The sequence below is a fragment of the Budorcas taxicolor genome, chromosome 6 (assembly GCF_023091745.1).
Source record: "Budorcas taxicolor isolate Tak-1 chromosome 6, Takin1.1, whole genome shotgun sequence".
Lineage (NCBI taxonomy): Eukaryota > Metazoa > Chordata > Mammalia > Artiodactyla > Bovidae > Budorcas > Budorcas taxicolor.
Genome location: NC_068915.1, coordinates 102,581,909 through 102,606,575, shown reverse-complemented (window position 1 = coordinate 102,606,575; position 24,667 = coordinate 102,581,909). Strand labels below are relative to the sequence as shown.

The 24,667-nt window shown below is 49.8% G+C and overlaps 1 pseudogene; it reads right to left on the bottom strand.

Annotated features, from left to right (window-relative positions):
* LOC128049648 (epididymis-specific alpha-mannosidase-like) overlaps positions 1–24,464 on the bottom strand; it is a 43,469-nt pseudogene extending 19,005 nt beyond the window's left edge.
* Positions 24,465–24,667: the final 203 nt, after the last annotated feature.

The following is a 24,667-nucleotide window of genomic DNA, read 5'->3' as shown; positions in this document are numbered from 1 at the left end:
TGGGGACCTAGCCTTGATGCAGCTTCATTATGCTCAGGTCCTGGGACCCAAGGTGACCTCAGTGTTCTCATCTGTCAAGTGGACTTGTAGTGACCGGGGACCGGGAGGATCTGGTGGCCTAGCGAGGGGGAAGCACACACCCAGGAGGGTCTGATCCTGGTCCTGCCACTGAGAGGTGTGGCGTTACCTCGGAGACTGCCCAGCGGAGCTTCTGGAGCTGCTGCAGGGCCCAGGCCCGGTCCAGGAACCGGTGTGGAGCCAACATGAATCATGTGAACATGGACTCCCTGGCGTAGAGCAGAGCGCTGGCTCGCCGGGCCAGCCCCTTGAGCCCACTGCAGGAGGTGTAGAACCCGGTCCCGGAATGAAACATATCTAGGAGAAAAAGGCCAGTAAGTGGCTAGGATGTCCTGGAGCCCCCTAAGCCTCAATCCTGGAAGACAGAGGAAGATGGTGTTAGTGAAGGGTAGACTCCTACCAGATTACCCGGGGAGGCAACCTGGGTGGGGGTGATATCAGGGCTCCTCCCCCAACCAGGCAAGCAAATGCCCAGGAGCCCTTGAGGAACTAAGCAGGTGGCAAGGTCAGGCTGGGCTCGGCCAGGCCTGGAGAGGCCTGAGTACTGAAGGACTGTGATGGGGACAAGACAGCCCAGTGAGCGTGGGACCCTGGGAAAGCCTGTGAGCAAAGGTCCTGGAGGACTTCAGGGGAGGAGGGAGTGGGATGAGGGCCAGGAGGACAGGACCCAGAGGGGAGGGGCCTGGAGTGCTGGCAGCCCCCGCGTGTCACTTTTAGTGTGAACAGGATCCTGGAGAGGCCTGCATTTCTGTGGGGTCCCTCTGGCTGTTTGCGGAGAGGGGTGGGAGGGATGAGAGAGCTCAGAAACCACTGTCCTGACCCTGGACTGAGAGGACAAGTGTTGGGGGGTGGGTGTGGGAGGCTGGAGGCTGAGCGCCTTGGGGACAGGCTGTGTCTCAGCAGGTGGCTCACTGTTCCCTACTATTTCTGCTTCCTGCCTGTTCCCCAGGCTGGGCTATGCTCCCTGTTCTTCCCTCAGAGGACTTGGCTCAGACCAGGAGGGATAGCCACATGGCCGGGGGAAAGATCACAGCTGTGGGGCCAGATGCAAGGGTCCTCCACACAGCACCTCCCCCAAGCTGAGTGTGGACAGGTCAGGCACAGCCCCTCCACAGCCTCAGCTCTAAGCTCAGCACCAACCCACCAAGGCTGTCAAGATCCCACTGTCCTCCGATCAGGACCCAAGCCTCCTCTCTGATGTCCAGTCTCTGATTAAATGGTGCCTCCTCCAGGAATCAGCAATGTAGCCACACCCACTCCACACATCCACAGGACTTATCTGTTCCTTTCCATCTGGATGCAGCCACTTCTGTACAGACATCCTTCCCCCTCCCCCCCCAACCCCCCTCCCCCCAACCCCAGCCTCAACATAACCCCACATACATCCTTGTGCCCTTTCCCACCTCAAGTGTAACCAGGCCTACATAGAGGTACCCACTTCCACCTGGGCTGGAGCCCCGCCCACATCCAGGTAGCCCCTCTCACTTCCCATTAGGGGAGGAGAAGCCAGTCCTCCCCTAATCACAGGTTCCCAGGAGGTGTCCTGAGAGCTAAACAGCTTCCCCTTCTCACCACTCAGATGAGAGGCCAAAGGCCCAAGAGGCACGACCAACCCAGGTCTGGGGGAATCAAGGCAGTGCCCAGACTGGAACCAACCCCTCTTGGTGGGGACCCATCCTGGTGTCTCTTTGCAAGGGAAGGAATGAGAAGTATTTACGGTTGAACTGCCATGTGGGTGTCCCTCCAGTCCTCCTGGAACCCACTTCACTGATAACGAAGTGGGGGCTTAGAGAGGTGACGTCACTTACTGGAAGAAACTCAGCCTGCGGGGTGAGGAGCTGTGATCTAAACCCAGGTGAGCGTCTGAGTCACCGTGTGGGGCCAGCCCTCCTGAGGCTCTGTGCCTGCCGAATGGTGAGGGTGGGCAGGGGACAGGCCCGGGACAGACCCAGCTCCCGGGACCCTGGCCCCATGGTGAATGTTCAGCTAGAGGATGCCCCTGTGAGCTTACCTAACCTGTCCTGTGTGGATAGCCTCACATCTCCTCTCTCCCTTCCGCAAAGACCTCTCCAGCTGAGTGACCCAGCATGGACCCGCGGCTGGGCAAAGCTGGCTGGAGGCAGGGCCTGATTTCGTGTCCCTGGGATGTCCTGGCTCATGGGCACCTGGGCCTTTTCCAACCTTGATCCTACCTTCTTCAGCCTCTTGGTTTCTCATTCTGTGCAAAGACGGAGCAGGAGGACAAGGCTCCTTTAAGGACTCCGGGGTTTTATGCAATCAAGGTTGCAGAGGATTCGACCATTTGGCCAAAAGCATTCCCTACTGATGTCCCGATCAGGCCCTGGGCCAGGGTGTAGGGGGTGGTTCTGTCTCCCCAGCTGTCAATGGGATGCTGTGTGTGGAAAAGTCCTTCCTGGCTGGCAGACAGGGGAGCCGAGTCTGCAAGGAGCTCAGCATAGGGGACAGTGGGGTTGGGCCTGAGAGTGGTGCTGATTCTGGGCTGCCTTTAGGTCACTGCAGGCCCTGAATTAAGATTCCTTAGGAGGGACTGCCCGGATTATGTCCCAAGTGGGACCTGACCCCACGTGGCTGAGATGCCATCATAAACTATTAAGGGCATCTGCTGTGCCCTCTCTCTGGGTCAGGCACTAGGCTAAGGGCTTTCCTCCTTCTCACCTCATTTTTACCTTTGATGCACTAAGCACCACTAACATCCTTATCTTCCTGACAGAGGACAGATCGCAGGGTATGCATGTATCCAGGCAGAAGGCTCACCCCAAGACTTCTCACCCCTTAGACCAAAACCATCCCAGACTCCAGGACACAGGCTTGAGGAAGACAAGGTTCCCCAATAAGGACTATGTGGTAATCAGTGAAAACTGGGGCCCTGGGGGCAAGGAGGGGGCCAAAGGATCTAGCCTTAAAGTCAGGAAAGGCTTCCTGGAGGAGGTGACTCTACAAGGCAATGAGGACTTTCCAGGAAGAGAGGGTGGGAGGAGAGCACTCCCACAGGGAGCACTGTAGTGAAGGGCATAGAGACAGGAACCTGCTGAGTGTGGACCCTGGTGAGAGGTTCAACGTGCTGGGACCAGGCTGTGTACCTTGGTGGGTCAGGTAGATGCAAGCAGCGCCCATATCTCCCCCAGTCCCCCTAGTAGGCTCCAAGCTCAGGGCTGAGCAGACACTGCGTTTGGAGGCATTTTAACTCCCTGGCACCAAATCGCCACCTCAACCCCCAGAGGCTCATACCTGAAGAATACGGCAGGAAGTCACGGTGGTCTCGGACCTGCACTGGCTCATGTTCAGAGTACAGAGTTTGGAAGTATTCGCCCAGCGTGGCGTACACCATCAGGACCCCAAACTGGGATATGTGCTTGTTGATGTAGCCCATTAGATGGTCCATGTTGGCAAATTGCACCGAGGCATTGAAGAACTGCCTGTCGCATCCCTGCAGGCCAGAGAACAGAAGCAGTGCCTGACATTTCTGGGAGCAGAGCCCAAACTAAACAGGGTGAATTCCCCTTCAACTCCCCAAAACCACCCTCCTACTCCCCATGGTGGCCAATAAACTTCCAAGTCAGCTGGCAAGCTCAATGCCCTGAGTGTTTCCTTCTCTCTCCCACTCTATCACGTAACTTACACCCCTAGTACTGGTTTATCATGTAATTGGATATTTGTACTTTTGCAGCACCTTTCCCCAACTCTTCTTCACCTTGACCTCACCTCTGGAAATCACGAATCACCTCTTTTTTCTATAAGTTTTCTTTTTTTTCAAGAATTCACATATAAGTGAGATCATGCAGTCTTCCTCTTTCTAATTGATTTCACTCCCTGAACATTTGTTAGACTCCATCAGTATTACTACTTATTAATGTCATTAATAGTAACAACATACTAAGTATAAATAACAATGGTAATAGGTTGCTCATGTTTATTGCCATTAATTTCATCTTCAAAAAGGTTGTCAAAATTTAATAAAGTTGGTAAATTCCTATATATCTGCCAAGACTGACTCATGAATAAGTAGGAAATCTGAACAGACTGATCACCAGTTACAAAACTGAGTCAAAGTCAAAAAACATCCCAACAAACAAGTTCAGAGACAGTTTCATTGGTGATTTCTACCAAGAATTTAAGAGAAAATAATACCAGTGCTGCTCAATCTCTTCCAAAAAATGAAAGAGGAGGAATTGTTTCCAACCTAATTCTGTGAGGCCAACATTACCCTGACAGGAAAAAACAAACAAACAAACAAACAAAGAATCCTGCAGAAAAGAAGTGTACGCGTTGATATTCTCGATGAACATAGGTGAAAATATCCTCAAAAAAAAAAAAAAAAAAGCGTTAGCAAACCAAAGTCAGCAATACATGCAAAAAATACTACACCATGGGCTTTATTCCAGGGATCCAAGTACAGTTCAACATTCACAAATCAATGTGGTACACCACACTGAGAAAATGAAAGATAAAAATCACTCATTCAACTCAAAAGATGCATAAAAAGCATTTGACGAAATTCAACATCCTATTATGATAAAACTCAACAGAGTGCATAGGGAAGGAACATGCCTCAACTTAAAAAAGGCCATATGTGACAAGCCCACAGCTAACATCATGCATTGATGAAGAGCTAAAAGCTTTTCTTCTGTGATAGCCGGTGGGAGTTTGATGTCTGACACAGGGAACTCAAAGCCGGTGCTCTGTGACAACCTGAGGGATGGGGTGGGAGGGAAGAAGGAGGGGGATTCAGGAGGGAGGGGACACATGTATGCCTATGGCAGATTCATGTTGGCATACGGCAGATACCATCACAATGTTGTAAAGTAATTATCCTCCACTTAATATAAATATTTTTTAAAGCTTTTCTTCTAAGATCAGGAAAAAGTCACAGATGTTCACTCATCACTTTTATCTAACATATTATTGGAAATCTTTGCCATGGCAATTAGGCAAGGGAAAGAAAGCATCCAAATTGGAACAGAGGAAGTAAAACTTTTGGCAGATGTAATGATATTATATGTACAAAAACCCTAAAGACAAAATCTGTTACAAGTACTGAATCCAGTAAAGATGCAAGATACAAAATCAATATACAAAAATCACTTGCCTATTAGTGTTTCTAAGCGCTAATAACAGACTCTCAGAAAGAAACAAAACAATTCCACTTTGCATCAAACTGATTAAAATACCTAGGAATAAATTTGACCAAGTAGGTGAAGTATCTGTACATTGAAAACTATAAGACATTGATGGTTGAAATTTAAGAAAACACAAATAAATGGAATGATATTTTCCGTTCACAATTGAAAGAATTTATATTGTTAAAATATCTATATTACACAAAGTAATCCAGTTTCAATGCACTCCCTATGAAAATCCCAATGATGTTCATCACAGACACAGAACAAACTATCCTAATATTTGTGTGGAACCACATAAGACCCTGAACAGCAAAGGGAATTTTGAGGAAGAAGAATGAAACTGGAGAAATCACCTGCCCTATTTTCAAACTGGACTCCAAAGCTACAGTAATCAAAATAGTCTGGCACTGGAATGAAAAGAGACATGTAGATCAATGGAAGAGAACAGAGCACTCAGAAATAAGCCCAAGCATATATGATCAACTACTTTATGGCAAAAGAGCCAAGAATATAAAATGAGGAGAGTTTTTACAATAAATGGTGTTGGGAAAACTGGATGCCATGTGAAAGAATGAAACTGGACCACTGTCTAACACCGTGCACAAGAACTAACTCATGGATTAAAGAATGGAACATAAAACATGAAACTATGAAACTCCTAGAAGAAAACATAGGTGGTAATCTCCTTGCTGAGGTCTTAGTTGCTGGACCAAACTCCACGTCACTCATGCCATGCTAAGCAAAGCCAAACTACTGATAACTGGGTTTGGTTAAAAAAAAAAAAAAAAATATATATATATATATATATATGTGTGTGTGTGTGTGTATACATATATGTATACACACATATCTATATCTATCTGTCTGTGTTTCTATGGATAGAGAGTTTATTTTCAGTGCACCAAGCAAGGAGAATGGGCAGCTCACGCTCAAGCAATCCGAACTCCCAAATGGCTTTCAATGGAGAGTTTTCAAAGGCAAGACTCGATGCGAGAGTGGCAGCATGTGTTATTCGCTCGTGGAATTTCTTTTCCTTGGCTGGTGGTGTTAGGGTATTTCTGGCTCCAGTTAACCTGAGGTCTACACACTGGTGGTCGGCACACAGTCAACTTCCTTCACCTAGTGTGGGTTTTTGGGCCTGCAAAACAACTCAAGTACGTGGCTCTCGCTAGTGCTCATAGTCCCTGGGGGATCTGCCGGTCCTAAGCTAGTCTTATTTCCTTTTGTTACTGCATTGCTTTGTCTCTTCATTTTCTCTTTTCTTTGAATTTGCTCTTGGGAACTCAGGGAAGATCTAGGAAGCTAAAGCTTTTCTACAAACAAGAGGTGAGGGACAGGAAGGGTGTGGGAGTCTGTCCCTGAGAAGGGTCCTGCTGGGTTTCATTTTGATGATACTTCTGTTTTGTGTTTGACACCAAAAGCAAGGGCAACAGAAGAAATAATAAATAAGTGGAATGACATCAAACTAAAGAGTTTTTGTGCAGGATGGGAAACTTTAAGAAAATGAAAGGACAACCTACCAAACAGGGGGAAATATTTGCAAATTATATATCAGATAAAGGATTAATACCCCAATTATATAAGGAACTCATACAACTCAGTAACAAATAACTGGTTAAAAATTGAACCAAAGACCTGAATAGACATTTTCCCAAAAGAGACATACAGATGGCCAAAAGACACATGGAAAAATGCTCAACATCACTGATAGTCAGGGACATGCAGATCAAAAGCACGAGGAGATACACCTCACACCTATCACAATGGGTTTCCTGTCACATAGAAGAAACAACAAGTATTGGTGAGGATGAGGAGAAAGGGGAACCCTCTTGCACTGTTGGTGGGAGTATCAACTGGTGGGGTGAAGCCACTGCGAAAAACAGACTGGCAGTTCCTCAAAAAATTAAAAGGAGAGCTACATATGATAGCATCTGGATACTTATCCGAAGAAAGCAAAATTACTAAAGATGTCTGCACCGTCATGTTCATTGCAACATTATTTAAAATAGCCAAGATATGAAGTCACCTAAGTGACCAACAGGGCTTCCCTGATAGCTCAGTTGGTAAAGAATCCCCTGCAGTGCAGGAGACCCCGGTTCGATTCCTGGGTTGGGAAGATCCCCTGGAGAAGGGATAGGCTACCCACTCCAGTGTTCCTGGGCTTCCCTTGTCTCAGCTGGTAAAGAATCCACCTGCAACGTGGGAGACCTGGGTTTGATCCCTGGGTTGGGAAGATCCCCTGGAGAAGGGAAAGGCTACCTACTCTAGTATTCTGGCCTGGAGAATTCCAAAGACTGAATAATCCTTGGGGTTGTAAAGAGTCGGACATGACTGAGTCACTTACACTTCACCTGACTTTACTTCTAAGTGTCCATAAAGAGAGGAACAGATAAAGAAAATGTGATATATATGCAGAATGAATTGTTATTCAGCCATTAAACACACACACACACACACACACACACACACACACACACACACACACAAGGAAATCCTGCCATTTGCAACAACATGGATTGGAACTTGAGGGCATTATGCTAAGTGAAAGAACTCAAATAGAGGAAGATGAATGCCACATGATGTCATTTATGTGTGAATTTTAAAAAAATAACATGAAAAATAAGCTCATATACGAGAAAAACTGGTGAATGCCAGGAGTAAAGACTGGAGAGTGAGTGAAATGCATGATGGGGGTCAAAAGGTACAAACTTCCAGAAGCAAAATAAATGAGTCATGGGGATAAGTGTATAGCATGGTGACTGTCGCTAATAATGCTGTGTTCTATTTTTAAGTTGCTAAAAGAGTAGATATTAACCTTTTCATTACAAGGAAATCTTTTATATTTATGTGTGGTGACAGATGTTAACTAGATCTATCGCAGTCATTTTTCAATATTCACATGTGTGGAATCATTAGGACGTACATTTGGAACTAAAATTATGTTATATGTTAATTATATCAGTAAAAAAAGAAAAAAGGAAAGAAAGAAAGTGAAGTGGCTCAGTCATGTCTGACTCTTTGCGACCCTGTGGACTGTAGCTTACCATGCTCCTCCATCCATGGGATTTTCCAGGCAAGAGTACTGGAGTGGGTTGCCATTTCCTTCTCCAGGGGATCTCCCAGACCCAGGGATCGAACCTGGGTCTCCCGCATTATAGGCAGATGCTTAAGAGAAAGCAGCAGTATAAAAAAATTCCCCCTAAGAGTCACAGTATTCTAAATTATCATTGTTGAAGTTTGACATAAAATATAATTATAGTGAGACTGTATGTAAGAGGCAGGGCCCACAGGAGGCAAAGTCTTACTTTGAGATGAAATTATGCAATGCATACAGTTGTTCAAATGCATTGCATGTATATCTCAAATCTTAGACTCAATCTAATATCTATCATCTCTGATTCCATACATTAAAGTTTGCAGCTCCTGGCTCACAGAAGTTTTGCAGAGGAGACCTCTGTCCAACTCTAATGGGCACAAGGAAATAGGAGCAAAGAAAGTTCTCTTTAAGCTTTGACAGGCGAGCCCAGGCAAAATTAGTCCTAGAAGTGGCCAGTGTGACGAGACCATCAGAGTTTATCGGTTCTCAGGATGGCTACCCTGGTGCTCAAACAATCTGCCTGCAATGCAGGAGACCTGGGTTCGATCCCTGGGTCAGGAAGATCCCCTGGAGAAGGGAATGGCAACCCACTCTGATATCTCTGCATGGATATTTCATTATTCTGTTTCTTTACTTCCTACAGATATTTTCAGTTATGCTTCAAGCTGCAGAGAAAGTAATATGTATTTATATATTTTGACTTTGTCATACCAATTGGCCTATAGACCTAATGTATAGAGTTTTGTTTGTTAAAAATTTTTACTAATATATACACCTATATAAAAATGTAGTAAGTAAAAATAGCAAAGAAAGTAAATAACATTTAAAATGGTAGTCAAGTGCTAAAAAGCAGGCTGTGGGACTTACCTGATTGAGTCTGAACACAAATTTCACTTTCCCAACTGCCCTGCTAAGTAGCTGTGTGGCCTTAGAGAAAATTTCTTAACCTCTCTGACTCTCAGTTCCCTCATTGGCAAATGGGATACCATGCTGCCTGCCCCCTAGGCCCAATGGGGCAGATTAAATGTATAAGACAAGTGTATCCCATAGAACAGTGCTTGGGGCACAGTAAGTGAAAGTGAAACTGAAATTCACTCAGTTGTGTCCAACTCTTTGTGACCCCATGGACTATACTGTCCATGGAATTCTCCAGGCCAGAATACCGGAGTGGGTAGCCTTTCCCTTCTCCAGGGGATCTTCCCAACCCAGGGATCGAACCCAGGTCTCCCACATTGCAGGTGGATTCTTTACCAGCTCAGTCACAAGGGAAGCCCAAGAATACTGGAGTAGGGTAGCCTATCCCTTCTCCAGGGGATCTTCCCAACCCAAGAATTGAACCAGGGTCTCCTGCATTGCAGGAGGATTCTTTACCAACTGAGCACCTCTTAGGTGCTCCATAAAGTTTAGCTGTGATAACAATCTCTTGGGCATACTTTTGGCACTTGACCTCAAATTGAACCTATAAAGCAGGTCTTGCCATCATCCCCATTTTACAGATGAGAAAACTGAGGCTTAGAGGGTCTTAAGTCTCACAGCAGCTGAGTAAGCAGCCAGGATTTAGGCCCCCAGCCCTGCAAAGGGAAAAGGAGGAGACGGCTGGGTAGAAGTAGGAGGCCCACCTGGGTGAGGGGCTACATTTCAGATGGGAGAGTCTGCAGTGATCCAGCGTAGGGGAAAGAGCTGGTAGAGTGGGTGAGGACTCGAGGGGCAGGGGCTGCAGGGAAGGAGGCCTGAGCCAGGGCTGGGACGGCTGCCTGGCCCACTGCCCGGATGGAGACTGATCTGGTGAGAGGTGGACCAGAGTCCAGGGTGGACCTGTCACAGCAGTCCTTGGGAAGAGTTGGGGAACAGGGCCTGGGGCCCCGACTTACCCAGGGTCAGAACATGTATCGTGTCAAAAACCAGGGGGCTCGCCTCCTCACATTGTAGGACAGGGTGTCAGCATAGTGTTGGACATTGCTCAGGGTGACAGGTACAGTCTTGTTGGGGTCCATTCCATCCCAGGGTGGATCTGGGAAGACAGCTTTTTCATTCCAGTAAAACCCTTTCCTGAGAAACAGGAATGTTAGAGGAGACACCCTGCTGGGGGGGCAGGCCTGCTCGGGGCCTCTGTCTCCCATCAGCTGGACGGACAGGCAAGTGGTGGGCAGATGAGAGCCTTGCGGACAAGAGTCGCCACATTTCAGCCCTGTGGGGTCTCGGGCACGTCACCCTACAGGGCACCCAGAGCATGGTAGTGAGTCCCCCTCCTCCCACCAGGCCTCTTCTCCCAGCTGCCCCTTCATCCTGCAGACAATCTCCCCTCTTCAAAGAGGGGCTCACCCCCTGCCTGCAGCTTCACAGGCTCAAAGGGACAGAAGGGGACTGAACCCAGGTCTTCCAACCAGACAGCCCACAGGAGGGCTGTTCCCATGACTTGGATCCTTGGAGCCGCCTCCTGAGCCCAATGTTGCTGCCCTCACAGCTGTTACCGCAGGACCTTGGCTGGGTGTCTAGACCTCAGTTGTTCTTTCTGTAAGATGGGTGCTTGGTGAGTCCCCTCAGGGGTGGCCGTGAGGGTCGGGGCTGACATGCTTCAGGGAGAGGGCTGGGAACAGGGTCTGGCCCAAGGCAAGAACTCACGAGCAGTAGCCGTTCTCATCCAGGACGTGCGTGAAGATTTCCTGCTGCACCAACAGGGACCTGGATCCTCTCCACACGAGCTGCATCTCCTGCAAACCCAGAGGGAACAGTGAGGGCCCAGGGGCAACAGGGCTGCCGGGCTCCCCTCCCCAGAGCCCGCCTGAGTCTCATGGCTGCCTGCACCCCACTCCTCTCTCAGTGGCTCATGGCCAACGTCTCCCTCCGCTGCCTCCTCCTCTAGATTCCTCCTCACTTCCCAAAGCCACAGGGGGTGGAGGAATTTGCCCTTCAGAAGGCCCCTGCCTGCATGCTCATCCCACCCCTCCTCAGGGCAGGACATGCTGTCAGAACTTGCCAGCCATACTCTTTTTAAATCTGATTGAATCCCTCCCACACAGGGATCTCATCACCTCTCATTAAGGGCATGGTCCATTTTCAAGTTCTGATGCTTAGAAAGTGCTCAGCATGAAGCAGGGATAAAATCTTGCATCCAGGAGAACTGCCTCTGATCCATACACAGTTCCTGACGCCTCTGTGATTTGGTTTCTGCACATGAATCTCTGGGACTCACACCCAGCTCACACACTTACCTGCAGGAGAATCGAGCTGCTATGGGAAGTGTGTGCAGCGCAAGGCATGGCGCTCAGTGGGGTCATTAAAAAGCTTACTTCTCTTGCCTGCTGGGAGCCCAGATCCTCTTTGATAACTCCATGCTACCACTGCTCTCCAAAACTTTATTACCGGAGTGATCCTGCATGGAGTCCTTACATTTTTGGCCTTAATTTCTCCATCTAGGATAATTTTAGCACTACCTGTTTTGGGTTGAATAGTATCCCCCAAAAAAACATATGCTGAATTCCTAACCCCTTTTGCTCATGTGACCTAATTGGAAATAAGGCCTTTAGGGAAGTTATTGAGAATAAATTATCGTGAGGACGGACATTTGTCTACTACGAGTAGGGATAAAAGGAGAAATTGGACCCAGACAGACACTGAGGAAGATGATGTGACGACACAGGCTGGCTCCAGGCCAAGGACGCCTGAGGCTCCCTGAAGCAGAGAGAAGCCTGGAGCTGACCCTTCCCAGACCCTGCGTCATCAGAAGACACACGGCCCTGTCCAGGGTTGATCTTGAAGTTTTGGCCTCCAGACCTGTGAACAACATTTTCTGTTGTTGGGAGCTCTCAGTTTCTAGTACCTTCTTAATTCAGCCTCAGTAAATAAGAAACTACATCATAGGCTGCTGTGAGGATTAAAGGAAACCCAGAGGGCAGTGGCTCCCATCAGGCCTGGCACTTTGTAGATGGCAAAGGCACTGTCTGTGTGGTTGTTGAGTGTTACATTCACTCACGCTCGCTGCCCATCCATCAGATGAGTTATTATGTCCCAGGTACCAGGAACCCCCCACCGCCTCCTCTCTGCATTGAGCATGGTTTACTGAGTGCAGGTCTGTGCCAGTCCCTTTGGAGACTCAAAGAAGAAGGCAGTGCCAGCCCAGCTGAAGGGGGAAGGGGACTCAGAGCCACAGGTGTCTGAGCTGACAGGCATCTGAGCTGGGCCTGCAGCTCAGCCAGGAGCTAGACCTGCGGGAGGAGAGAACCATTCATGCTGGAGGGCACAGCAGGGCAAAGATGGGGCTGGGGCATCCTATGCCCTGTGTAGCTGCCAGCATCCCAAATGCTCAGGAGAATAGCAGGGGCTCTGAGATGCAGTGAGAAAAAGAGGGGAAAAGCAGAGGTGAGTCAGCAGCAGTGGATGCAGCTCACGGCTCACCTGATCATTCCGCATGGTCTCCTTCAGGTCATAGTCTATCCGGGAGATGATGTGGGCATTGAAGCCCGCCAGGGCAAATAGGGTGGGGGTCGTGGCAGATGCGCCAAATGAGTCCACCTGCCAGGAGAACTGTGGCCGGATCCCAAACGTTTCATAGAGAAACCCGTGTCCTTCTGCAAAGAGATCAGCCTTGCTGATAAAAGTGTGGTGGCCCCTCACCCCCTAACTCAGAGCCCCTTGACTTCTCAGGGCTAGAGTCCCTTCCATTTGGCAAGGAGGGTCTTGCTGCTATAGATACTGACACAGAGGTCCGATCCCACAATCATCTAAACATTCTCTTTATTCATGATTTATGAGCCACCACAAATGACCCAAAGATCAGGATGACTGCAGAAAGTCTCCCAGACTTGATAAACCGTTAATTAACATTTACCAAGGATTCCCCCAAACATTATTTATCACCTGGGAGTTACAGCCTGCATTTTATGGTGAGAAAAGGAAGACTCAAAGAGCTCGAATTTCTGTGTGTGTGTGTCTGTGTGTGTGTGTTAGTTGCTCAGTTGTGTCCAACTCTTTGCGACCCCATGGACTGTAGCCCTCCAGGTTCCTCTGTTCATGGCATATTACAGACAAGTACCGGAGTGGGGAACCATTCCCTTCTCCAGGGATCTTGCCAACCCAGGAATTGAATTCTGGATTGAATCCAGGTCTTCCTGCATTCCATCTGAGCCACCAGGGAAGCCCTCAAGTCACTGGTGTTACGTCAAACTGCCCTTCACTGATGAGTTGCCCAGGCTGGAACACTGGCTGTGGCCCTGAAGACGATTCCAGGGTCATGGGACAGAGCTGTAACCAGATCCCTGTACAAGGTCCGTCCAGGAGGAAGGTGATCGCTGGGAGGCTAGGGAGGACCAGAGGAAGATTCGGGGTCTAGCGCATAGAGGAGGTGATGAGGGTCAGCCAGGCTGTTGGACTTGGGGTGGGGCTCTGAGCCCTCAGGGACCGCTGGGAGCAGCACAGGGGGAGCAGGGAACAGAGGAGACCGAGAAGGAGCTGCTGGAGGGGAGGGGAGACTGGGGGCGGAGGGTCCAGGTTGAGGGAGGGTGGGTCAATATCACCACACTGCGGGGCAGTCAGCTGTGGAGGGCACACCCTCTCCCCAGAGGGGCAGCCTGAGGAGGGCTGGCCTGACGGCTGCAGATTCCGTGGCCCAGAATTCATCACTCACAGAATTCTCTCTTTGCTCACTGGGCACCGACCCAAAGCCAAGGGATGGCGTTTCACTGGTCTGATCAGTCATGGCAAGATCATTTTGTTGTGTCAGATATTTGTTTTCACAGACTGTGGAATGGAGAAGTGGACACAGACTATGGTCATATCAAAAAAGATGTATGGGTTTCACCTGCTTGGGATTCAGGACAAGAATGTCCACCTTTTTAATTAAAAAAAAAAAAGAGGAGGTAAGCCTCCCTTGTACCCCTTTTATTCCTTGAATGTGCAAATATGGCTTTATGATGACTGGAGAAGCGGCAGCCATTCTCCGATTATGTGGGAAGTGAAGTGAGAGGTGCTCAGTCGTGTCCGACTCATTGCAATCCCATGGACAGTCCATGGAATTCTCCAGGCCAGAATACTGGAGTGGGTTGCCATTTCCTTCTCCAGATTGTGTGGGAGAGGATGTGAAAATATAACAAACATCAATGGGCTGCAGAATCAGTCCTAAACCTCCCCCCCACCCCTTCTTTGAAAGTAAATAGTAAATATCTTAAACACTCAAGTCACTGTTATACAGGTTTTCTGCTGCTGCTGCTGCTAAGTCGCTTCAGTCGTGTCCAACTGTGTGTGACCCCATAGACGGCAGCCCACCAGGCTCCCCGTCCCTGGGATTCTCCAGGCAAGAACACTGGAGTGGGTTGCCATTTCCTTCTCCAATGCATGCATGCATGGTGAGTTGCTTCAGTCATGTCTGACTCTCTGGGACCCCATAGACAACAGCCCTAGACTCCAAGAAAAAAACATTCCTGAGATTCCGATGAACAAGTGAATATTGAATGAAACAGCTAATAATCACCCAAGATTTATTTTTCTCTCTGCCGTTTAGTAGCAGAACCACATAATCCTGCTTAGGGAAGGACAATAGAATTCTAGCTGGAGACTGCATTTCTCAGCTTCCCAAGGAAGACAGACCTTGTGACTAGGTTCTGAACAATGGATGTGAGCAGAAGTGAGGAGGGTAAATTCTGGGTCACCTTCACAAGGTTGCAGCCCGCCGCCATCCCCTTTGCCCCTTCCCTGAGAGGATGGCATTTCAGTGAGGTGAGCCACCTGCAGGTAGGCAAGGAGGGCAGAGACACCCTAGGGGATTCAGAGCAAAAGACACAAACAACTTGGACGCCTGGATTTCTCTGTGACGCAGCGCCCCCTAGTGGCCCAAAAGAACCTGCAGTCATAAACTGCCCCCTGACCCTTCCCAGAGAAGTAACCTTCCATCTTGCTTGAGCCACAGCCAATCAGTCACCTTCACGCAGCTGAACATGCGTCCTAATCAGCACAATGACCAGGTCAAGACCTACCTGGCCAGTATGTGGTGGGCAGAGCCAGAGTTCAGGGACTGAGGTGACAGAGAGGACAAGGGGACATAGGAAAGGTGGCCGCCACCTCAGCTGGAGAAACCTGCTTCCCTCCTTCTCAGGGGAGTGCTAAGCACATTAGGTTAAGACTCCCTCAAAACCACAATGAGGTGCCATCTCACACCGGTCAGACTGGTTGCTATCAAAAAGTCTACAAACAATAAATGCTGGAGAGGGTGCGGAGAAAAGGGAACCCTCTTACACTGTTAGTGGGAATGCAAACTAGTACAGCCACTATGGAGAACAGTGTGGAGATTCCTTAAAAAACTGGAAATAGAACTGGCTTATGACCCAGAAATCCCACTGCTGGGCAAACACACTGAGGAAACCAGAATTGAAAGAGACATGTGTATCCCAATGCTCATCACAGCACTGTTTACAATAGCCAGGACATGGAAGCAACCTAGATGTCCATCAGCAGACGAATGGATAAGAAAGCTGTGGTACATACACACAATGGAGTCTTACTCAGCCATTAAAAAGAATACATTTGAATCAGTTCTAATGAGGTGGATGAAACTGGAGCCTGTTACACAGACTGAAGTAAGCCAGAAAGAAAAATACCAGTACAGTATATTAACGCATATATATAGAATTTAGAAAGATGGTAACAATGACTCTATATATGAGACAGCAAAAGAGACACAGACGTAAAGAACAGATTTTTGGACTCTGTGGGAGACAGCGAGAGTGCGATGATTTGAGAGAATAGCATTGAAACATGCGTATTATCATGTGTGAAATAGATCGCCAGTCCAGGTTTGATGCATGACACAGGGCGCTCAGGGCCAGTGCACTGGGATGACCCTGAGGGATGGGACGGGCAGGGAGGTGGGAGGGGGATTCAGGATGGGGGACACATGTACACCCATGACTGATTCATGTGAATGTATGGCAAAAACCACTACAATATTGTAGTTAGCCTCTAATTAAAATAAATAAATAAATAAAGACTCCCCATCTCCTGAACTACCCTGAAGACTGAAGTCACAGTGGGTATACATCTTGTTCTTAGAACCAGGAGGTTATTGTGGGAGGAAATCGGTGTCCATCCTCTACGAGTCCTAGGAGCTTGGCTGGTCTTCAGAATATTATAGAGCCTCACATAGTCCCCTGGAGAGGAGCCACATAGGGTTCTACGTTCCTTCCCACACCAGTGATGAGAACCTGCATTTGCTAAGAAGCTGGATGCCATGCTGGAGGGCAGGCCTGCAGGGTCAGCTCTGGGGAGATCAGCATGGTGGGCGTGATGGGCTGAGACCACAGCTGAGGGCTGTCCCCATGGGGTCATCCCCAAGGAGGGTGGGTCAGCACCCACCCCCTTCCTCTGCGCTCCCACCACTATCAGACCAGACCCTGTGCTGAGTCCTGGGGACCCAGAGGAGAATCAGATGACGGGCACTGCCAGAGACCACCTATAGTTCCAGGAGCAAGAGGGGGAGGTGATAAGGTACTGGGGCCCAGTGGAGGCACCTGGACCAAGAGAGCGCTCAGCTGAGTCCAGGGTGAGCCGTTCAAGCGGGAAGAATAGAAAACTTGGGACTGAAAGCACAGAGACATGTCTCTGGCGCAGGGCAGGGCAGCAGGAGGAGACGGATGGGAAGGAGGCCGGGGGACGAGACTGAGGCTACACCAAGGAGAATGGCGAGTCTGTATGAGCACGGCTAAAGGGTCTCCACCCCGTTCCCACTTACCTTGCTACGGCTTCAAACCCAACGACCTTTAACAGGAGAAATGAGAAAGTCACGTACTCTGGAGTCAGAGAACCAGGTTCAGTGCTGGCCCTGCAGACCTGCCTGGTGGGGGAGGTTCAGTCTCTCAGCTTCAGCACCTTCACAGGCACGGGGGGTGACAGCCCTCCTCCTAGGGTGTGAGCATGCACGGGGGCACAGAGGCAGCTCCTGGCACGCAGGAGGACTCGGTGGCAGGCATCATGATCAAACATAAAGGCAGTAGCATGCAAGCATACACTGCTATATGCAAAATAGACAGCGATGGGAATTTGCTGTATGAGAGGGAGATTCAGAGAGGGAGATTTGAGAGGGAGGGGACGTATGTATATGCCTGTGGCCGATTCATGCTGATGTGTGGCAGAAACCAACACAATACGGTAAAGCAATTATCCTTCAATTAAAACTAAATAAATTTAAAAAAAGAAAGGGATCTGAGGGTCTGAGAAGAACGGGTTCTGTTGGCAGGACCACCTTTGGGATGCAAGTGGCAAATCTTGAGGTTGAATGAGGTCTAGAAGCAGGAGAGTAGAAGCTCAGATGAGGGAGGGACCCCAGAATAGAGGGAAAAAGGAAGAAAATGCTAAGTGGATCTTTAGACAATATCCAATGCTATTTCAATGTTTGTCACAGGGGGTAACTGGGGTTCCTCTTTCGTGGAGTGATGGCGGAGTTAGAGCTTCAGCCATGCCCTAGAGAAAACCTTAGCTGGTCCACTGAATTTTGCCCTTTTTTGTCATCTCTTTTGCAAAACAAGACTGAAAATCATGATGCCTGCTTGAAGGGCTGGGTGAAGTGTTGCTTGTGAGAGGCATTGGGCAGTGGGAGAGGACTGTGGCCCAGTGCAACTGTGCATGGTGGACAGTGTCAGTGGAGGTGGTGCTGGTGTTATTCGTGGCAGTGGGGGTGTTGATAGTGGTGATGCTAGTGGTGGTGCGGAGGTCTTGGTGTTCATGGTGGGGGTTGTGACCGCGGTGGTTGTGGAGATGGTGGTTGTGGTGTTGAAGGTGGTGATGACGATGAGGGTGGAAGGGGTGGTGAAATGGTGTTGGTGGTGCTGATGGTGATAGTGGTGTGGTTGATATTGTTTCGGCTGTAGTAAAGGTGGTGGTGGTGTGATGGTGAGGATATAATGGTTGAGATTATGGAGGAGGTGGTGTTATTTTTAGTGATGGTGGTGGAGGTGATGGCTGAGGAGGTGGTGTTGGAGGTATGGGATGGAGGAGGTCATGGTATTTAGGGTTGTGCTGGTGATGGCTGAAGTGGTGGTGTTGGAGGCGGTAGTGTTGGAGGTGATGCTGATGATGGTGGTAATGGTGCTGCTGTTGGAGGTGGAGGCATTGATTTTGGAGGTGGTATTGGTGGAGCAGGTGTGGGTGGAGTGATGACAAAGATGGGATCTAATCTTTACTCAGCATTTACTAGGGACCCACATATTGTACTCAATGTGCTCTACTGGAATTATCCCAGTTTAATTTTGATACCAACCCTTCAAGGCAGGTTTTACTTCCTTATGAGACTCATTCATGGAGGAGGAAACTGAGGCCTCTAGAGGTTACATCGCTTGCTCTGGATCACAGGTGGTAATTCACAGAGCTGGGATACAGCCAGTCAGCCCGTCTGGTCTAAAATCACACTCTTACCACCTGCACTCAAGGGCCCAAGCACGGACATGGCACCAGCCAATGTTTACTGATCACAGTCTCCTGTTTAGAGGGGAAGGTGAAGCCCAGGACCAGGGCCCACACACCCAGTCCCAGACTAACAGGAGACCCAAGGGACCCCAGGTCTGAGGAGGGGTAATCAAACCTGTGAGCTGGAGGATCTGGTCATCGACGTGGGTCACGGCCTCATCGTGCATGACCTGGCCTCCAAGGACAAACTCCAGGCGTCCTTGGCCCACAAGCTCATGGACCTTGGCATTGTGGGCAGAGAGAAAAAGCCAGGTTACAACCCCCGAGCTGCGCCTGGTTGTGTTTGTAGGGAACATGCCTATAGCATCTCATGGTCCTTCCTTCAAACTCCTCACCTTCATTTATTCTGCAAAAGCAGGACCCTGTGTCCAGTACTTAGACCAGCACCTGGCCCATGGCTGCTGCTTCATCAAATATACTTATATAAGCACATGTATTTAATATTTTGCTTTTGAAATCATGTCAGCCTTCTGGAAACTTGGGCTTCCCAGGTGGTGCAGTGGTAAAAGAATCCCCTTGCCAATGCAAGAGATTCAAGAGATGCAGATGTGATTCCTGGCTCGGGAAGACCCCCTGGAGAAGGGAATGGCAACCCACTCCAGTATTCTTGCCTGGAGAATTCCATGGAGAGAGGAACCTGGCGGGCTACAGTCCATAGGGTCGCAAAGAGTTGGACTCGACTGAGTGACTAACACTTTCACTTTTCATATGATTATCCATATCAGGAAATTTAACATTAATAATGCTGCTATTGAATTCATAGACTTGACTTGATTTTTGCCATTTGTTCCACTGATGTCCTTTCTTTGGTGTAAGAGTCAATCTAGGATCATGAATTGCTTTTAATGCCATTTCTCTTTATTATCCTTTAATTCACAACACTTCCTGAGCCTTGCTTTTTCTTTCATGGGATTAATAGTTTTGAAGCTTATCAGCTGCTATTTTGTATGTGTGTGTGTGTCTGCTCAGTCATATCCTGTTCCTTGTGATCCCAAGGTCTGTAGCCGGCCAGGCTCCTCTTTCCATGGAATTTTCCAGGCAAGAATATTGGAGTGTGTTGCCATTTCCAATCCAGGGGATCTTCCTGACCCAAGGATTGAACCCATGGATCTTGCGTCTCCTGCATTGGCTGGTGGATTCTTTACCACTGTACCACCTGGGACATTTTGTATAATGTCCTTCAAATTGCATGTGTCACGATTGGAGGACAAATATTTTAAAATACATAAATTAAGGGAGGTACGGAAATATAAATAAGGCCAAAGACTATGGCAGTGAGGCCACCGCACTGTTTATAGACTGCCCTTGGATTGCTGAAGGTGCAGTATTAGCAGTTCACTCACTTGAGGAATTTTGAATAACACCTGCTGTGTACCGTTTTAAATGAGCACTGTGAAATGCAAATGTCTCCTTCCATATTAATCAATAAGAAATGCCACAGCCATCAGCGATTTCTGGCCTTGAAATGTGAATGAGAGCTCCCAAAACTGCGATCCAGCGATGCTGCCCCCGCCTCCAGGGTGACTGCTGAGGAGCTGGGGGAACACAAGAAGCCAGGTGAACAGGGAAACTGGATTGGCCTCAGATAGCTAAGGTGCATATGAAAGAAATGAATTCAGTGAGCCCAGAGGCTTGCATCTTCCCATGCAAAGAATGCTAAATTCCTTAACTTGATACCTGACCTTTGATGTTCAGACTGCCTGCTTTCTTTGTTGCAAAGTTGTATATAACCTGACTTCTCCCCTGCCTCCTTGGAGCAGTTTTCTCAGAGCTACTGAGATGCTGGCTCCTGGGCTCAGAGCCCTAAACATTCCCGCTAAATAAAGTAACTCTCTACTTTCAGGTCGTGACTGTCTTTTTTGGTCAACAGCATCTATTGCCCACCAGTCACTGCCCACTCAGTGAGGATTCAGCAAAACGAAGCAGGGAAAAACACTGCCTTCCAGGGCTACACCATGGAGTTGCCTGCCCAGGTCATAGCCAGACCACGTGTTTAACTGGGGGTAAGAGACAGACAACTGATTTGGGGGTATCCATGAAAAGGAGTGAGGACTGCCCGCTGGAGACCCTAAAGAATTATGCTTCGAGTCAGGATACCTGACCCAGAATCCCACCTGGCTGGTATAAGCTGTGTGACCATGAGCCCGTTGCCTGCCCTCTCTGTACAGCATGGTTAGTATTCCAACCATACTGGCTGTTGGAAGGAGTCAATTCAATAATGTGTACAAAATCTGGCAAGCACCTGGCACATGGGAGAGCCCGTGTAATGGGCACCCAGCTCCACAAGCTGCAGGTTCCCATCCCCTCTGAGGGTAGGGGGGCAAACTGGTGGACACCCTGTTTCACCATCTGAGCTTTGCTACCTTGAGCAAGACCCTGGGCCTCTGGGTGTCACCATCAGTGACTGTTGCGGAAAAAGGTGAAGCCTGGAGGGACCAAGCAAGCACCAAAGAGGCATCCCAGGCGCTTCCATCATGTGGTTACTCCAAGTACAGCCTCTCTGAGGAGGGAGGCCACTCCCACTCTAGATGCAGCTGACAGAGGCCACTGGCCACCTGTGATCACCCAGGGAGGTGGGGAGCAGGCCCTGGTCCCAGGCTGCCCTCCGTGGAGCGGGGCCTCTCACTCCCCATGATGAGTGAAGACAATCCGCAGCCAGCCCTGAAACCACAGGGACTGGGGCACCCCTGGCTGGGTCACCAGCTCCCGTCCCCACGGGGGCCACACAGATGTGTAAATGAAGGAAGAGAGTGTGGACACAGGGCCCCCCTGGAGTGCCCAGTGTCAGAGGTGACCCCATTCACACCAGCTGAGCGCCAGCGGGGTTGCCACAGCTGCAATGAGTAGCCAGAAAGGCGGGATTAAACACAAACCTATCTCCCGGGTATGGGGCTGACCACAACTCTCATCTAAACTCTGAGAGCAGCCCCAGAGAGTTTAGGGCCTCCTGGTTTACACAGCAAAGCCCTGGCCACAGAGAGCACTGCCCCAGGAGCTTCCTGAAGGGTCATCACTGGGACCCCCAGGCCACTCCTCTCTCAGCTCCCTGGCGAGGACCACCCTGGAGGGCAGCGTTACCTGGAGTTTCTGCTTGGCTGACGTGACGCCATCCCACCACAGCCGGGAGAACTCCTGCTCCACGATGATGAACCTGGGCTGCTTATTACGGGTCAGCTCCTCCACCACCGAGGTGTGGACTTTGGTGACATAAGCCTGCATGCTCTCCTAGACCAGGGGGCGGGGAAGGGGGACACCATCACACCAGCTCCATCGGGAATCCCGGAGGCCAAGGAGTAAAATCCAGGGACCCACAGTGTCGGGGGGCCCCTGGAACTCACACCATCTGCCCCGGACCCTGCCCTCTGCTCTCGCTGCTGTCCCAACAAGGGAGCCTCTGTGCCCACTCTGTGCCAGATGCATGATAAACGGTGCACAGGGGGAAGGTCACGGGCAGACACTCCTTCATGGGAAGGAAGGTGCTCCCCTGGGGAGATGCCTGTGAAACAGATCATGGCACTGTATGTGACAGAGGGACACGCCGGCCAGGCCCAGGGGCAGGGGCAGCCTCCCAGAGGGACACGCCAGCCAGGCCCAGGGTCAGGGGTAGCCTCCCAAAGGGACACGCCGGCCAGGCCCAGGGGCAGGGGCCGCCTCCCAGAGGGACATGCTGGGTGGCCCCAAGGCTGCCATGGGGGGACACACCAGTCAAACCCAGGGGCCCCAGGGGAGAGGTCCAGGGACTCAGAAGGGCTTCCTTGGGCTGGAATCATGGGGGTGCGGGTGCTGGGAGACGGAGCTGAGAGGAGCTGACCCCCTGGGTTGTCCCTGTGGATCTACCTGCCTCCCCCCAGGCAGGGAGCCCCCAGGATGGAGCCGCACCTGCTTCCCATCCGGGTCATCCTGGCTCACTGTGGAGCCCAGAGATGCTGGTAAAGGAATGCAAAGAGCACCGGGCAGGGAGTCAGCAGGCCTGGAGGCTATTTCTGGTGACCTTGAGCAGCCCTGATCCTCCCTGGGCCTCAGTTTCCCCTTCTGTAAACTGGGAGTGGCAATCATGCTTCCCAGAAAGTCAGCACTCCACACACCTCTGGGTGCCCCTCCCAACAGAGGCTGCCCAGTGGGCCCAGGACCAGATTCAACACAACCTCAAGGCTCTTGCTGCCCCTCTCTCTTTAAAATGAGCTACACTCTTATATCCACTATCACAGAGCAATTTTGTTCATTTATTCATGTATTTACTTTCTCCTTCCAAAAAACAGCTCTAGGAGGTTGGTGCGTGCATGCGTGCAGTCACTCCAGTTGTGTCTGACTCTGCGACCCCATGGACTGTAGGCCACCAGGCTCCTCTGTGCATGGGGTTCTCCAGGCAAGAATACTGGAGTGGGTTACCAGGCCCTCCTCCAGGGGATCTTCCTGACCCAGGGGTGGAACCTACGTCTCTTATGTCTCCCGTATTGGCAGGCGGGTTCTTTACCACTAGCACCGCCTGGAAAGCCCAAGGAGGTAAGTAATAATACCCAACCACTTGCCCTAGAAACCTAAAGAAATCAGAGTCTTTTTATCTTTTTTTTCTGCCCTCGTTCATTCATTCCTTCAACAAATTTTCATGGAGTGTCTATCCCATCCATGAGGCAGCTTGAGGATATGTCCATAGACATATTCAATGGATGAAGCCTCTTCCCCATGGAACTGAAGCTCTAGTGGGGAAAACAGACATTCAACAAGCCAGTAAGTAAAATGTACTAAAGGGAAGTGTTTAAAAACTGATTAATGGAGACAATATAGGTGAGACACACCTACTTTATTTAATACTTCCCTAAGCAGTGTCCTTGAGCAGAATTCAGAATGGAGTGTGTGGCAGAAAGGTTTTAGAAGATAAAGAATATTCTCTAAGGGGAAGGAAGGAAAAGGAAGAGGAAAGTTGAAAAATCTAGCTGGGGCCACATACTCCGTCTTGTTGGGCAAAACGTACAGGGAAATAAGATTCACACTTGAGATTGACTTGGCCACTGGGATTTTGCTGCTCCACAGACTATTTCTGGAACATTTACAGGGACAAGAAAGTTACCCAAGATTCGGTTTACTGATGTGACCTCCCAGACAAGAGAGTGCCTATATATTGGGCCTAGAAAATGCTCTCAATGTTCTCAATGGAAGGAATGGGGAAATGGAATAGGGGAATAGATAGGGATGTCAGGAAGACCTCACCAAGAAAATACTTTTAAGGAACAACCAGGAGGAAGAGAGAGGCTGGGTCTTGCAGGCCTCTGGGAGAAAAGCCTTTGGGGCAGAGGGAACAGCCGGTGTGAAGACCCCTACCACCCATCAGAAGTGGACATAGGGCACAGAGAGGGTCCCCTGGACGAGGAATGTGACCGTGGCCTGACACAGGGCCGTGCACACTCCATCTAACCTTTGCAACCTTTGGTTCTCCCTAGCACACATGGGGAAAGTGAGGCTGAGAGACAGGAAGTGACAAGCGCGAAGTCTGCTCCTCAGCCTGTCTGTAGCAGATCAGGACTTGAATCCAGGCCGATTCCAGATACTCTGGGTCGACCCCAGGCTGCACACCCAGCACAGGATCCGGAATGAAGAAGGAAGCTACAGCTTCAGAGGTGGCAAGGAGAGCGGCACCAGGCTCCTACCTGGACGGTAGGCAGCCAGCCCACATCCAAGTGACTGTGGGGTACCATGAAGACCCTGATCGTGGCTTCAGGCTGGGTTCCCAGAAGCCACAGTAACAGCAACTGCGTGAGCACTGACCCCATCCTAGCGGCCTGCGGACTGGAGCTGGGTCGGGCAGTTTCAAAGACCTCTGGTTTAGCAATGGGGCACACTAGGCAGCCTCAGCTCTCCGCCTCTTGGGGGAGGGACAGGGGGCGGGGGAGTGGGAGGCAGGGGC